Raw genomic sequence first — 18653 nt, 5'->3', positions numbered from 1 at the left:
CTCTCTAACCCTCTCCCACTACACCACCCCAACCCCGTCCAGTCTCTCTAACCCTCCCCCCACTACACCACCCACACCCCGACCCCGTCCAGCCTCTCTAACCCTCCCCCCACTACACCACCCACACCCCGACCCCGTCCAGTCTCTCTAACCCTCCCCCCACTACACCACCCACACCCCGACCCCGTCCAGCCTCTCTAACCCTCTCATACTACACCACCCACACCCGACCCCAACCAGTCTCTCTAACCCTCTCCCACTACACCACCCACACCCCGTCCAGTCTCTCTAACCCTCCCCCCACTACACCACCCACACCCCGACCCCGTCCAGCCTCTCTAACCCTCTCCCACTACACCACCCCAACCCCGACCAGCCTCTCTAACCCTCCCCCCACTACACCACCCCAACCCCGACCAGTCTCTCTAACCCTCCCCCACTACACCACCCCAACCCCGACCAGCCTCTCTAACCCTCCCCCACTACACCACCCACACCCGACCCCAACCAGTCTCTCTAACCCTCTCCCACTACACCACCCACACCCCGTCCAGTCTCTCTAACCCTCCCCCACTACACTACCCACACCCCGACCAGCCTCTCTAACCCTCCCTCCACTACACCACCCACACCCCGTCCAGCCTCTCTAACCCTCCCTCCACTACACCACCCACACCCCGACCAGTTTCTCTAACCATTTCACTCTCTCCCTGTCTACGTCATACAGTTTACAACCTATCAACACGTTCCACAGTTTCCTCCACTAAACACTCATCACACAGACCTGTTTCATGTCCCCCTCTCATCCACAACGTGGCATTCAAACCTGTGTGCCCAAACCGTAGTCTACTCCACCCAACTTCCTCTCTCCTCCACCCCAAACCGTAGTCTACTCCACCCAACTTCCTCTCTCCTCCACCCCAAACCGTAGTCTACTCCACCCAACTTCCTCTCTCCTCCATCCCACACCGTAGTCTACTCCACCCAACTTCCTCTCTCCTCCATCCCAAACCGTAGTCTACTCCACCCAACTTCCTCTCTCCTCCACCCCAAACCGTAGTCTACTCCACCCAACTTCCTCTCTCCTCCATCCCACACCGTAGTCTACTCCACACAACTTCCTCTCTCCTCCATCCCAAACCGTAGTCTACTCCACACAACTTCCTCTCTCCTCCACCCCAAACCGTAGTCTACTCCACCCAACTTCCTCTCTCCTCCATCCCACACCGTAGTCTACTCCACACAACTTCCTCTCTCCTCCATCCCAAACCGTAGTCTACTCCACACAACTTCCTCTCTCCTCCACCCCAAACCGTAGTCTACTCCACCCAACTTCCTCTCTCCTCCACCCCAAACCGTAGTCTACTCCACCCAACTTCCTCTCTCCTCCATCCCACACCGTAGTCTACTCCACCCAACTTCCTCTCTCCTCCACCCCAAACCGTAGTCTACTCCACCCAACTTCCTCTCTCCTCCATCCCAAACCGTAGTCTACTCCACCCAACTTCCTCTCTCCTCCATCCCAAACCGTAGTCTACTCCACCCAACTTCCTCTCTCCTCCACCCCAAACCGTAGTCTACTCCACCCAACTTCCTCTCTCCTCCATCCCAAACCGTAGTCTACTACACCCAACTTCCTCTCTCCTCTATCCCAAACCGTAGTCTACTCCACCCAACTTCCTCTCTCCTCCACCCCAAACCGTAGTCTACTCCACACAACTTCCTCTATCCTCCACCCCAAACCGTAGTCTACTCCACCCAACTTCCTCTCTCCTCCATCCCAAACCATAGTCTACTCCACCCAACTTCCTCTCTCCTCCACCCCAAACCGTAGTCTACTCCACCCAACTTCCTCTCTCCTCCATCCCAAACCGTAGTCTACTCCACCCAACTTCCTCTCTCCTCCATCCCAAACCGTAGTCTACTCCACCCAACTTCCTCTCTCCTCCACCCCAAACCGTAGTCTACTCCACCCAACTTCCTCTCTCCTCCATCCCAAACCGTAGTCTACTCCACCCAACTTCCTCTCTCCTCCACCCCAAACCGTAGTCTACTCCACACAACTTCCTCTCTCCTCCATCCCAAACCGTAGTCTACTCCACCCAACTTCCTCTCTCCTCCATCCCAAACCGTAGTCTACTCCACCCAACTTCCTCTCTCCTCCATCCCAAACCGTAGTCTACTCCACCCAACTTCCTCTCTCCTCCATCCCAAACCGTAGTCTACTCCACCCAACTTCCTCTCTCCTCCACCCCAAACCGTAGTCTACTCCACCCAACTTCCTCTCTCCTCCATCCCAAACCGTAGTCTACTCCACCCAACTTCCTCTCTCCTCCACCCCAAACCGTAGTCTACTCCACACAACTTCCTCTCTCCTCCATCCCAAACCGTAGTCTACTCCACCCAACTTCCTTTCTCCTCCACCCCAAACCGTAGTCTACTCCACCCAACTTCCTCTCTCCTCCATCCCAAACCGTAGTCTACTCCACCCAACTTCCTCTCTCCTCCATCCCAAACCGTAGTCTACTCCACACAACTTCCTCTCTCCTACATCCCATACTCCCCGCCTCTTATTTAACTGACCGATGCACGTGATAAAACTGCCTCCCCTTACTACTAGCGTCCCACTCCCTTTTCCCGAAGATCAAGGCCTTTTTTTGCCCGGATCAAGGACTTGACTTCCCTGCGGCCCAGCAGGACCTGAATATCTACCCACTACTCAATACTGCAGCCCAATCAGAGCAGGTCACCACTCTGAGAGGTTTCACCTCCTCCTCCTCCACCCATCTCAAACCTAGAATCGCGGCCATCAACTCTGCCACATACGCTGACACATAATCAGTTCACCCGCTTACACACTCTAACATTGACATCTGGGATATACACCCCTTGCCCCCACCCTAACCACTGACTGGATCCTTTGAATTATCTGGATGTATCCTTAAAAACTAATAAAACCGATTATCTATTTATATATATATATATAGATGGTTATATATATATATCTATTATATATTTATCTATTAACCGATGATCTATTTATATATATATATATAGATGGTTATATATCTATATCTATTATATATATATCTATTAACTGATGATCTATTTATCTCTCCACACCCCGTCTCACGTCCTCACCCCATTCTCTCCTGCCCACATCGACACTTGGTTTTGGAAAAACAGCCACAGAGGAACGTTCCCCCACAATGCAAAATTGCCGGCCCTATCTCTCTCTCCCCCCCCCCAGTCCATATTCTACCACCGTCTGCCAGATCGTCCAACCCGTACGCCCTCTGCTTACCCCATCCTCGCTCCCAGCATTCCCCGGTTGCCGTGACCGCAGGATGTCCTTCTGAACTCCCTTTTAACCTCTCCCAGTATGCTAACGCCAGTTTGTTTTCCCGCCTTATCCTCAGTGGCAGTTCCCCCACTGTCCACCTGCAGTTCCCCCACTGTCCACCTGCAGTTCCCCCACTGTCCACCTGCAGTTCACCCTACCTATATCCTGACAGTATATCTACACCCTACCTATATCCTGACAGTATATCTACACCCTACCTATATCCTGACCGTATATCTGCACCCTACCTATATCCTGACAGTATATCTACACCCTACCTATATCCTGACAGTATATCTACACCCTACCTATATCCTGACAGTATATCTACACCCTACCTATATCCTGACCGTATATCTGCACCCTACCTATATCCTGACCGTATATCTACACCCTACCTATATCCTGACCGTATATCTGCACCCTACCTATATCCTGACCGTATATCTACACCCTACCTATATCCTGACCGCATATCTACACCCTACCTATATCCTGACAGTATATCTACACCCTACCTATATCCTGACAGTATATCTACACCCTACCTATATCCTGACAGTATATCTACACCCTACCTATATCCTGACCGTATATCTGCACCCTACCTATATCCTGACCGTATATCTACACCCTACCTATATCCTGACCGCATATCTACACCCTACCTATATCCTGACAGTATATCTACACCCTACCTATATCCTGACCGTATATCTACACCCTACCTATATCCTGACAGTATATCTACACCCTACCTATATCCTGACAGTATATCTACACCCTACCTATATCCTGACAGTATATCTACACCCTATCTATATCCTGACAGTATATCTACACCCTACCTATATCCTGACCGTATATCTGCACCCTACCTATATCCTGACCGTATATCTACACCCTACCTATATCCTGACCGCATATCTACACCCTACCTATATCCTGACAGTATATCTACACCCTACCTATATCCTGACCGTATATCTACACCCTACCTATATCCTGACCGTATATCTACACCCTACCTATATCCTGACCGTATATCTGCACCCTACCTATATCCTGACCGTATATCTACACCCTACCTATATCCTGACCGCATATCTACACCCTACCTATATCCTGACCGTATATCTACACCCTACCTATATCCTGACAGTATATCTACACCCTACCTATATCCTGACAGTATATCTGCACCCTACCTATATCCTGACCGCATATCTACACCCTACCTATATCCTGACAGTATATCTACACCCTACCTATATCCTGACAGTATATCTACACCCTACCTATATCCTGACAGTATATCTACACCCTACCTATATCCTGACAGTATATCTACACCCTACCTATATCCTGACAGTATATCTACACCCTACCTATATCCTGACAGTATATCTGCACCCTACCTATATCCTGACAGTATATCTACACCCTACCTATATCCTGACAGTATATCTACACCCTACCTATATCCTGACCGCATATCTACACCCTACCTATATCCTGACAGTATATCTACACCCTACCTATATCCTGACAGTATATCTGCACCCTACCTATATCCTGACAGTATATCTACACCCTACCTATATCCTGACAGTATATCTGCACCCTACCTATATCCTGACCGTATATCTACACCCTACCTTTATCCTGACAGTATATCTACACCCTACCTATATCCTGACAGTATATCTGCACCCTACCTATATCCTGACCGTATATCTACACCCTACCTATATCCTGACAGTATATCTACACCCTACCTATATCCTGACAGTATATCTGCACCCTACCTATATCCTGACAGTATATCTACACCCTACCTATATCCTGACAGTATATCTACACCCTACCTATATCCTGACAGTATACAGTGGGGAAAAAAAGTATTTAGTCAGCCACCAATTGTGCAAGTTCTCCCGCTTAAAAAGATGAGAGAGGCCTGTAATTTTCATCATAGGTACACGTCAACTATGACAGACAAAATGAGGAAAAAAAATCCAGAAAATCACATTGTAGGAATTTTAATGAATTTATTTGCAAATTATGGTGGAAAATAAGTATTTGAAAATAACAAAAGTTTCTCAATACTTTGTTATCTACCCTTTGTTGGCAATGACACAGGTCAAACGTTTTCTGTAAGTCTTCACAAGGTTTTCACACACTGTTGCTGGTATTTTGGCCCATTCCTCCATGCAGATCTCCTCTAGAGCAGTGATGTTTTGGGACTGTCGCTGGGCAACACAGACTTTCAACTCCCTCCAAAGATTTTCTATGGGGTTGAGATCTGGAGACTGGCTAGGCCACTCCAGGACCTTGAAATGCTTCTAACGAAGCCACTCCTTCGTTGCCCGGGCAGTGTGTTTGGGATCATTGTCATGATGAAAGACCCAGCCACGTTTCATCTTCAATGCCCTTGCTGATGGAAGGAGGTTTTCACTCAAAATCTCACGATACATGGCCCCATTCATTCTTTCCTTTACACGGTCCTGGTCCCTTTGCAGAAAAACAGCCCCAAAGCATGATGTTTCCACCCCCATGCTTGACAGTAGGTATGGTGTTCTTTGGATGCAACTCAGCATTCTTTGTCCTCCAAACACGACGAGTTGAGTTTTTACCAAAAAGTTATATTTTGGTTTCATCTGACCATATGACATTCTCCCAATCCTCTTCTGGATCATCCAAATGCACTCTAGCAAACTTCAGACGGGCCTGGACATGTACTGGCTTAAGCAGGGGGACACGCCTTGCACTGCAGGATTTGAGTCCCTGGCGGCGTAGTGTGTTACTGATGGTAGGCTTTGTTACTTTGGTCCCAGCTCTCTGCAGGTCATTCACTAGGTCCCCCCGTGTGGTTCTGGGATTTTTGCTCACCGTTCTTGTGATCATTTTGACCCCACGGGGTGAGATCTTGCGTGGAGCCCCAGATCGAGGGAGATTATCAGTGGTCTTGTATGTCTTCCATTTCCTAAAAATTGCTCCCACAGTTGATTTCTTCAAACCAAGCTGCTTACCTATTGCAGATTCAGTCTTCCCAGCCTGGTGCAGGTCTACAATTTTGTTTCTGGTGTCCTTTGACAGCTCTTTGGTCTTGGCCATAGTGGAGTTTGGAGTGTGACTGTTTGAGGTTGTGGACAGGTGTCTTTTATACTGATAACAAGTTCAAACAGGTGCCATTAATACAGGTAACGAGTGGAGGACAGAGGAGCCCCTTAAAGAAGAAGTTACAGGTCTGTGAGAGCCAGAAATCTTGCTTGTTTGTAGGTGACCAAATACTTATTTTCCACCATAATTTGCAAATAAATTCATTAAAAATCCTACAATGTGATTTTCTGGAGAAAAAAAATCTCAATTTTTCTGTCATAGTTGACGCGTACCTATGATGAAAATTACAGGCCTCTCTCATATTTTTAAGTGGGAGAACTTGCACAATTGGTGGCTGACTAAATACTTTTTCCCCCCACTGTATATACACCCTACCTATATCCTGACAGTATATCTACACCCTACCTAGATCCTGACAGTATATCTACACCCTACCTATATCCTGACAGTATATCTGCACCCTACCTATATCCTGACAGTATATCTGCACCTTACCTATATCCTGACCGTATATCTGCACCCTACCTATATCCTGACAGTATATCTACACCCTACCTATATCCTGACAGTATATCTACACCCTACCTATATCCTGACCGTATATCTGCACCCTACCTATATCCTGACAGTATATCTACACCCTACCTATATCCTGACAGTATATCTACACCCTACCTATATCCTGACAGTATATCTACACCCTACCTATATCCTGACCGCATATCTACACCCTACCTATATCCTGACAGTATATCTACACCCTACCTATATCCTGACCGTATATCTACACCCTACCTATATCCTGACAGTATATCTACACCCTACCTATATCCTGACAGTATATCTGCACCCTACCTATATCCTGACCGTATATCTACACCCTACCTATATCCTGACCGCATATCTACACCCTACCTATATCCTGACAGAATATCTACACCCTACCTATATCCTGACAGTATATCTACACCCTACCTATATCCTGACAGTATATCTGCACCCTATCTATATCCTGACAGTATATCTACACCCTACCTATATCCTGACAGTATATCTACACCCTACCTATATCCTGACAGTATATCTGCAGCCTACCTATATCCTGACAGTATATCTACACCCTACCTATATCCTGACAGTATATCTACACCCTACCTATATCCTGACAGTATATCTACACCCTACCTATATCCTGACAGTATATCTACACCCTACCTATATCCTGACAGTATATCTACACCCTACCTATATCCTGACAGTATATCTACACCCTACCTATATCCTGAAAGTATATCTACACCCTACCTATATCCTGACCGCATATCTACACCCTACCTATATCCTGACAGTATTTCTACACCCTACCTATATCCTGACAGTATATCTGCACCTTACCTATATCCTGACCGTATATCTGCACCCTACCTATATCCTGACAGTATATCTACACCCTACCTATATCCTGACAGTATATCTACACCCTATCTATATCCTGACAGTATATCTACACCCTACCTATATCCTGACAGTATATCTACACCCTACCTATATCCTGACAGTATATCTACACCCTACCTATATCCTGACAGTATATCTGCACCCTACCTATATCCTGACCATATATCTACACCCTACCTATATCCTGACAGTATATCTACACCCTATCTATATCCTGACAGTATATCTACACCCTACCTATATCCTGACAGTATATCTAGACCCTACCTATATCCTGACAGTATATCTGCACCCTACCTATATCCTGACTGTATATCTGCAGCCTAACATTAACCATCCTCCTAGAAAACACCATAAAGCAGGACTTGGCCACAGACATCCTAAACCCCCATGTTAGAGACCAATCTTCCACAGCTCCCACAGCTTCTTGCATCTTCCTCGTCGTCACATATTTCACATTCCCACCTCTCTTCCATGAAGCCCCATCATCAGCATACAAGGCCACACCCACTCCCTGTCCCACCTCTCTTCCATGAAGCCCCATCATCAGCATACAAGGCCACACCCACTCCCTGTCCCACCTCTCTTCCATGCAGCCCCATCATCAGCATACAAGGCCACACCCACTCCCTGTCCCACCTCCTTAAATATGTAATCTATCATCAGGGCTGAACAACACTGGACTAATCACACTTCCCTGAGGAGTACCATTGTCCACTTCAAACCACATTGACAATTCTGAAGTCACCCTCACCCGTATGACTCGATCAAACAGGAAGTCCATGATCCAGTTATACAGACGTCCCCCCCAATGCACTCAACTTGATCAACAACCCTTTCCCTCCACATGGTATCGTGAGCTTTCTCAATGTCAAAATACACAACACTCATCACCTCTTCTATTGCCCCGGGGGGCCTTGGCTATATCTTAGGCATCAACAAAACCACCCCCCTGTTGGCATCCCCCAATGCACTCATCACCTCTTCTATTGCCCCGGGGGCCTTGGCTACCTCTGTACTAACCGTCACCAGACCTCCCTCTCCTGAACCAACTCTCTGCTACGCCTCTTCTATTGCCCCGGGGGCCTTGGCTACCTCTGTACTAACCGTCACCAGACCTCCCTCCCCTGAACCAACTCTCTGCTACGCCTCTTCTAGTGCCCCGGGGGGCCTTGGCTACCTCTGTACTAACCGTCACCAGACCTCCCTCCCCTGAACCAACTCTCTGCTACGCCTCTTCTAGTGCCCCGGGGGGCCTTGGCTAACTCTGTACTAACCGTCACCAGACCTCCCTCCCCTGAACCAACTCTCTGCTACGCCTCTTCTATTGCCCCGGGGGCCTTGGCTACCTCTGTACTAACCGTCACCAGACCTCCCTCTCCTGAACCCACTCTCTGCTGCGCCTCGTCACCTCTTCTATTGCCCCGGGGGGCCTTGGCTACCTCTGTACTAACCGTCACCAGACCTCCCTCTCCTGAACCCACTCTCTGCTGCGCCTCGTCACCTCTTCTATTGCCCCGGGGGGCCTTGGCTACCTCTGTACTAACCGTCACCAGACCTCCCTCTCCTGAACCCACTCTCTGCTACGCCTCTTCTATTGCCCCGGGGGCCTTGGCTACCTCTGTACTAACCGTCACCAGACCTCCCTCTCCTGAACCCACTCTCTGCTACGCCTCTTCTATTGCCCCGGGGGCCTTGGCTACCTCTGTACTAACCGTCACCAGACCTCCCTCTCCTGAACCCACTCTCTGCTACGCCTCTTCTAGTGCCCCGGGGGGCCTTGGCTACCTCTGTACTAACCGTCACCAGAGCTCCCTCCCCTGAACCCACTCTCTGCTGCGCCTCTTCTATTGCCCCGGGGGCCTTGGCTACCTCTGTACTAACCGTCACCAGACCTCCCTCTCCTGAACCCACTCTCTGCTACGCCTCTTCTATTGCCCCCGGGGGCCTTGGCTACCTCTGTACTAACCGTCACCAGACCTCCCTCTCCTGAACCCACTCCCCGGGGGCCTTGGCTACCTCTGTACTAACCGTCACCAGACCTCCCTCTCCTGAACCCACTCCCCGGGGGCCTTGGCTACCTCTGTACTAACCGTCACCAGACCTCCCTCTCCTGAACCCACTCCCCGGGGGCCTTGGCTACCTCTGTACTAACCGTCACCAGACCTCCCTCTCCTGAACCCACTCCCCGGGGGCCTTGGCTACCTCTGTACTAACCGTCACCAGACCTCCCTCTCCTGAACCCACTCTCTGCTGCGCTCGTCAAACCTCTAACCTCCAAGAGATACATCATCCTAAAAAACGATCATCTTTTCCATCAGTTGAGACGTTGGGTGTCAACGCGATAGGCCTAGAACTGCCTGCCCCCTAGCGGGATCTTTAACCTGGTTTTAATAAAAAACGGCAACATCACCTCATGTTTCCACCCAGCAGGCATCACCCCCAGTCCTCCACACCTTATTATACAACCCTAGCAGTGCTTTCCAACACACTGTCCAGTGCATGCTTAAACATGACATAACACACCCTATCTTTCCAGGAGCAGCCTCCAACCTCCTTGTCATCTCAGACATAGAGAACTCTGCATCCATAGCTTCTCCTGATTCCCCTTTTCTCTTTAAGACTCTCTCCACTCTTTTTTTAACTGTTCCCCTTCGTCTCCTCTCATCACACAGCTGCTCACCTCTACGCACCACCTGGGACATCTGCCTTTTCTTTACTTGATACAGCCGTGACCGTTTCCTTCTACCAACACAGTCTCACCCTTCCCCATCATAAAAAAAAAAAAAACATTTTCAAATCCGCTGGGAATTTCGGTCCCTCCACCAATATTGGAGCAAGATTCCGTCCGTGCCTCCTCCCCTTTCGCTGTCTTCGTCGCTCTTCTCACTGTTCTCCCTTTTAGAACACGTCTGTCCACCATGACACCACCTGCAGTCTTCCTCCCCCCCCCCGGGAACACACTGGAACATCTTCAGTTGATACGATTACAGGCGTTTACTGCCTCAGCGCACTCATCCACAGATCCCTCCATTGATAACTTTAGTCCCGCCCGCTCACATCTTCCAGTTAGCTTTTTCTCAAAAGCACCACCTCGTGTTATATGGCTCTACTCTGCGCACACATCCATGTTGACCTTAACATCGAACCGGGAAAATGATCACTCCCTACCGTGGTTTCTCTCAACACTTCCTATTCACACCTCCCCTGCCACCGCTGCAGACACCAATGTCAAGTCCAAACTCTCTACCAGCATGTCGTGTCGCTCAGTATTTGTATTATTTATTTTATTTGTTTTGCTCATCTTTATCAAGAGTGCCAATAATTTTGGACCTGATTGTATATCAAGGGTGGATTGAAACTCGACCTAATATTTCAGAAAAAAGATCGGAAACTGATCTGAAGGAAGAAATTGAAGATAACTATTGGTCACAGAAATGTCAAAATGTTCATACCTGCTCCTACAACCTTAGACATAAAGTATTGCAATTCAAGATAATGCATAGGACAAAACATTGAGAACATACTCTTTCCATGACATCGACTGACCAGGTGAATCCAGGTGAAAGCTATGATCCCTTATTGATGTCACTTGTTAAATCCACTTCAATCAGTGCACATGTTTAAGCCTTGAGACAATTGAGACATGGGTTGTGTATGTGTGTGTCATTCAGAGGGTGAATGGTCAAGACAAAATATTTAAGTGCCTTTGAACGGGGTATGGTAGTAGATGCCAGGCGCACCGGTTTGTGTCAAGAACTGCAACGCTGCTGGGTTTTTCACACTCAACGGTTTCAACGTGTGTATCAAGAATGGTCCACCACCCAAAGGACATCCAGCCAACTTGACACAACTGTGGGAAGCATTGGAGTCAACATGGGCCAGCATTCCTGTGGAACGCTTTCGACACCTTGTAGAGTCCATGCCCCGACCAATTGAGGCTGTTCTGAGGGTAAAAGGGGGAGGGGGGGTGCAACTCAATATTAGGAAGGTGTTCTTAATGTTTTATACACTCAGTGCATATGTATTGACATTATAAATGTCAGAAAGGATAAATCAGATTATTATGTAACCGCTCTTTCGGATTGTAATGGGAACCCGGATAAATTCTAGGAAACTGTCAAATCCCTGAAGGGTTCTACTTCCTGCTCTCTGCCACAACAAATTAATTCAGACACGGGCCTCATTTTCAGAAGAAAAAAATCCATCATTGTTGCATTTAATCACCATTTTATTTCAGTGGGCTATCTCTTTGAAATAACTTCTGAGCCTATTCACAATGATATTGGTCTGGATGCTGATATTGGGCTGGATGCTGAAAGGGGAAACTTCTCTGAATGATCAGAGAAATTAAAGTCAAAGCTTTTCTTTTCGGTCCTGGATGCTTTGATAGCGATAGACAATAAGAAATCCACAGGAGCCGACAAACTGGATCCCGGTCTGCTTAAAAGTGTCCAGCGCCCATCATTGTTGGCTCAATAACCCACATTTTTTTATTTAAAATTGTTATCAGGAAATATTCCCAAAGTATGGAAATCAGCTCTTGTGCTGCCACTCCATAAGGGGCGGGGATAGTAGTGATCTTGATAATTATCGCCCCCATTTCAAGGCTTCCTTGTCCAGCTGAGATTCTAGAACCCTTGGGAAATGTACAGCTTTGCTCTCTTTTTAATCTGAGAAATGTATTTTGAATGTAAACCAATCAGGGTTTAGGCCTGGCCATAGCACTATTACAGCAAACACTTAAAGTTGTTAATGATGTCGTCAATGCTTTTATAGACACTAAAATGAAATGTGCTGCTTTGTATTGTGGACCTGTCAAAAGCTTTTTTGATACTGTTGATCAGGCTATTCTATTGACTAAGTTGTCCTCGATAGGTCTGAGCTCTGACGACTGTTCATGGTTTCACGATTATCTTAGTGACAGAACTCAGGCCGTCGTGATGGATGGGGTTAAGTCCGAATTTCTTGAAGCACATAAAGGTGTTCCGCAAGGGTCGATATTAGGACTTGTTCTTTTCACTATTTGTATAAATGCAATTGGTCAATCTGTTAAATTTTTTTACATTTAATCTATATGCGGATTATACTCTTATGTACATCATTTTCCCGACTGCTGATCTGGCTCTGACAAGGCTTCAGCCCGATTTTGCAGTTGTGCAGGAAGCCCTTACGGATTTAAAAACTCGTACTTAATACAGGCAAAACTAAATATGTGTTGTTTTCAAGTTCTCGTAAGATTCTCTCAAATGGATTCCATCTTCATTCATCAGACGGTTCTATCATCGAACGAGTCCCTGCATACAAACACCTTGGTATTTGGATTGCCAATGATTTATCGTTTTAAAAAAACAGATAGTCGTTTTTTATTTATCTTTTTTTTTTTTTTTACAGAAAAAGTGAGTCTCTCTCAGGTCAGCAGGAAGCAGATTTTAACTACCGTTTAAAAAACTGATTGTCGTTTGTTATCGGGTTTTTTTTTTACAGAAAAAGAGAGTCTCTCTCTAGTCAGCAGGAAGCAGATTGTGCAGTCAGCCTTTCTACCTGTTCTTGATTATGGTGATACTATTTATCAAAGTTCAGCTGCCACTACTCTTAAACACCTGGATGCCGTTTATCACAGCGCCCTCCGTTTTATCACAGCGCCCTTCGTTTTATAACAGCGCCCTTCGTTTTATCACAGCGCCCTTCGTTTTATCACAGCGCCCTTCGTTTTATCACAGGAGACAGTTTTATTAGTCATCACTGTGTTCTTTACCAACAGGTCGGCTGGACCTCTTTGAAGACACGTAGATCATAACATTTACTCTGTTTTTGTTTATAAAGCCCTGCAACCACAAACTTCCAACTTCCCTAACATCACTGTTAAGATTTAAAATGACCAGTTAACAGACCCGTTCACAGGGTTGGTTAACTCTGGAGGCTCTCTCCGACTTCCCTAACATCACTGTTAAAGATTGAAAATGACCAGTTAACAGACCCGTTCACAGGGTTGGTTAACTCTGGAGACTCTCTCTGACTTCCCTAACATTACTGTTAAATATTTAAAATGACCAGTTAACAGACCCGTTCACAGGGTTGGTTAACTCTGGAGACTCTCTGGCTTCCCTAACATCACTGTTAAAGATTTAAAATGACCAGTTAACAGACCCGTTCACAGGGTTGGTTAACTCTGGAGACTCTCTCTGACTTCCCTAACATCACTGTTAAAGATTGAAAATGACCAGATAACAGACCCGTTCACAGGGTTGGTTAACTCTGGAGACTCTCTCCGACTTCCCTAACATCACTGTTAAAGATTTAAAATGACCAGTTAACAGACCCGTTCACAGGGTTGGTTAACTCTGGAGACTCCTTTGGTGTCTAGAGAGTTGGGTAAATCAACCTTTTGGTTCCTTACATGTGGAATGATCTACAATACACTTTAACATGGGAGGAACTGGTGCCTCTAGGGCATTTCAGACAGTTGCTAGGAGACCTTTTTACTGAAGAATGTGTTTTGTTTTTTATGATTGTGTTTTTACTTTTCATGTATTGTGGTGTATAATAACGTGTATTTTAATGTCTATATGAATGGGTAGTTTAATGTGTTTATTGTATTTTTAATGTCTATATGAATGAGTAGTTAAATAAAATATGAATCTGAAAAAAAGTCTGGTTATATGCCATGGAAAAACAATAAAAACAAATGTAATTCATTTCATTAAAGTGTTATTATATGGAAACGTACAAAGTAAAGCGTGTTGTTGATCAATGCATATTTTTAATGAGTGAGAATTTAAAACACACTATACTACTTTACAACTGCATTCATGGCAATTTTTCATTACATTCAATCAAACAACCAGAAAATATTAACATTAACAGTCTATTCTGCTTTAACATGTAGCAGTAGATACAGTGCCATCAGGAAGGATTCACACCCCTTGACTTTTTACACATTTTGTTGTGTTACAAAGTTGGATTAAAATTGATTGAAATGTTTTTTTTTTTTAAAAACGTTAAAATTTCTACACAAAATCCTCTCAAAGTGGGAGAAGAATTAACAAAAAAAAAAGACAAGTTCTTGATAAGATAAGTCTCGATCAGATACGTATTCAACCCCCTGAGTGTTAGAATCACCTTTGGCAGCGATTACAGCTGGGAGTCTTTCTGGGTACGTTCTCGAAGAGATTTCCACACCTGGATTGTCCAATATTGGCACATTATTCTTGTCAAAACTCTTCAAGTTCTGTCAAATTGGTTGTTGATCATTGCTAGACAACCATTTTCAGGTCTTGCCAAAGATATTTTCAAGCAGATTTAAGTCAAAACTGTAACTCAGCCACAAAATGAACATTCACTGTCTTCTTGGTAAGCAACTCCAGTGTAGATTTGGCTTTGTGTTTTAGGTTACTGTCCTGCTGAAAGGTGAATTCATCTCCCAGTGTCTGGTGGAAAGCAGACTGAACCAGGTTTTCCTCTAGGATTTTGCCTGTGCTATGTGTCACACCCTGGCTCTGGGACTCTATATGTTGAGCCAGGGTGTGTTCATTCTATGTGTTCATTTTCTATGTTGGGTATTCTAGGTTGTGTATTCTATGTTGGCCAGAGTGGCTCCCAATCAGAGGCAACGAGTGTCAGCTGTTGTAGGTTGTCTCTGATTGGGAGCCATATTTAAACTGTATGTTTTCCCTTGGGTGTTGTGGGTTTTTGTTCCGTGTCGGTGTTTGTCACCGTGGACTTCACGAGTCGTGTTTTGTTTGGTAAACTTTACCTATTAAAGTCATGTTTGTTTCACACGCTGCGCCTTGGTCTACTCACTCCTACGACGATCGTGACAGAAAAACCCACCGTAAAAGGACCAAGCAGCGTGTCCAGGAGCAGGCAGACTGGACATGGGAGGAAGCGCCAGGAAAGGAGATGGAGAGGCTGGCGATGGCCCAGGTGGGCAAAGTGTGGTCCTGGGAGGACATGCTCGGGGGCAAGGGACCTTGGGGTAGGATCAAGGCCCTGGCGAGAGAGGAGCAGCGGCGTCAGCAGTGCCATCGTCGGACGGACGAGAGGCACCCCCAATAATTTTTTAGGGGGGGGCACACGGCATGGGCGACTGGGCAGCAGGAGGCTGCCACAGGGCGAAACAGGAGACGAGGAGAGAAGGCCACCGGGTTACGGGAGCCATTGGCGAGAGGAGGGAAGGAAGTTGTAGAGGCACGGCGAGAGGTACTGAGGTGTATTGCCAGTCCGGTCCGGCCCGTTCCTGATCCCCGTTTAAAGCCAGTGGTGTGTGTTCCCAGTACGGTCCGGCCTGTTCCTGCTCCACGGACCAAGCCTACGGTGTGCGTCGCCAGCCCAGTCCGGCCTGTCCCTGCTCCACGCACCAAACCTACGGTGTGCGTCGACAGCCCGGCCCGGCCTGTTCCTGCTCCACGCACCAAGCCTACGGTGTGCGTCGACAGCCCGGCCCGGCCTGTTCCTGCTCCACGCACCAAGCCTACGGTGTGCGTCGCCAGCCCTGCCCGGCCTGTCCCTGCTCCACGCACCAAGCCTACGGTGTGCGTCGCCAGCCCTGCCCGGCCTGTTCCTGCGCCACGCACCAAACCTACGGTGTGCGTCGCCAGCCCAGCCCGGCCTGTTCCTGCTCCACGCACCAAGCCTACGGTGTGCGTCGCCAGCCCTGTCCGGCCTGTCCCTGCTCCACGCACCAAGCCTACGGTGTGCGTCGCCAGCCCTGTCCGGCCTGTCCCTGCTCCACGCACCAAGCCTACGGTGTGCGTCGCCAGCCCTGTCCGGCCTGTCCCTGCTCCACGCACCAAGCCTACGGTGTGCGTCGTCAGCCCAGCCCGGCCTGTCCCTGCTCCACGCACCAAGCCTACGGTGTGCGTCGCCAGCCCTGTCCGGCCTGTCCCTGCTCCACGCACCAAGCCTACGGTGTGCGTCGCCAGCCCTGTCCGGCCTGTCCCTGCTCCACGCACCAAGCCTACGGTGTGCGTCGCCAGCCCTGTCCGGCCTGTCCCTGCTCCACGCACCAAGCCTACGGTGTGCGTCGTCAGCCCAGCCCGGCCTGTCCCTGCTCCACGCACCAAGCCTACGGGGTGCGTCGCCAGCCCTGTCCGGCCTGTCCCTGCTCCACGCACCAAGCCTACGGTGTGCGTCGTCAGCCTGGTCCAGCCCGTTCCTGCCACTCGCACCAAGCCAGGGGTGCGAGTCGTCAGCCTGGTCCAGCCCGTTCCTGCCACTCGCACCAAGCCAGGGGTGCGAGTCGTCAGCCTGGTTCAGCCCGTTCCTGCCACTCGCACCAAGCCAGGGGTGCGAGTCGTCAGCCTGGTTCAGCCCGTTCCTGCTACTCGCACCAAGCCCGGGGTGCGAGTCGTCAGCCTGGTAAGACCGGTCAGCTGCTCCACAACGGAGCGTAAGCAATCCGCTCCGTCAATGTCCAGTCCAGATCCAGCCAGCGGGGTCAGACCGGACCAGGGGCGCTACGGGGGAATTATGGAAGGGTGGTGGTCAAGCCCGGAGCCGGAGCCGCCTCCGAGGAGGAATGCCCACCCAGCCCTCCCCTGTTTGGGGTTTTGTTGAGGCGCGGTCGCAGTCCGCGCCTTTAGGGGGGGGTACTGTCACACCCTGGCTCTGGGACTCTATATGTTGAGCCAGGGTGTGTTCATTCTATGTGTTCATTTTCTATGTTGGGTATTCTAGGTTGTGTATTCTATGTTGGCCAGAGTGGCTCCCAATCAGAGGCAACGAGTGTCAGCTGTTGTGGGTTGTCTCTGATTGGGAGCCATATTTAAACTGTATGTTTTCCCTTGGGTGTTGTGGGTTTTTGTTCCGTGTCGGTGTTTGTCACCGTGGACTTCACGAGTCGTGTTTTGTTTGGTAAACTTTACCTATTAAAGTCATGTTTGTTTCACACGCTGCGCCTTGGTCTACTCACTCCTACGACGATCGTGACACTATGAAAATATGAAGAGTGGTACTCAGTAATGTGTTGTGTTGGATTTGCCCCAAACAGAATGCTTTGTATTCAGGACATAAAGTTAATTTATTTGCCACATGTTTTACAGTTTTACTTTAGTGCCTTTTTGCAAACAGGATGCATGTTTTGGAATATTTCTATTCTGTACTAGTTTCCTTCTTTTCACTCTGTCAGTTAGTTTAGTATTGTGGAGTACCTAACAATGTTGTTGATCCATCCTCAGTTTTCTCCTATCACAGCCATTAAACTCTTTAAAGTCACCATTGTCCTCATGGTGAAATTCCTGAGTGGTTTCCTTCCTCTCCGGCAACTGAGTTAGGAAGGACACCTGTATTTTTGTAGTGACTAGGTGTATTGATACACCATCCAAAGTGTAATTAATAACTTCACCATACTCAAAGGGATATTCAATGTCTGCTTTTTACATTTTTACCCATCTACCAATAGGTGGCCCTTCTTTGCGAGGCATTGGAAAACCTCCCTGGTCTTATCTGTGTTTGAAATTCACTGCTTGACTGAGGGACCTTACAGATAATTGTATGTGTGGGGTGCAGAGATGAGGTAGTCATTCAAAAATCATGTTAAAAACACTATTATTGCACACAGAGTGAGTCCACGCAACTTATTATGTGACTTGTTAAGCACATTTTTACTCCTGAACATACTTAGGGTTGCCATAACAAAGGGGTTGAATACTTATTGACCCAAGATATTTCAGCTTTAACTTTTTGATTAATTTGTTTTAAAAAATTTAAACATAATTCCACTTTGACATTA

This window comes from Coregonus lavaretus (assembly GCF_964263955.1).
Source record: "Coregonus lavaretus genome assembly, contig: HAP1_SCAFFOLD_2900, whole genome shotgun sequence".
Lineage (NCBI taxonomy): Eukaryota > Metazoa > Chordata > Actinopteri > Salmoniformes > Salmonidae > Coregonus > Coregonus lavaretus.
This window is presented reverse-complemented; position numbering follows the sequence as displayed.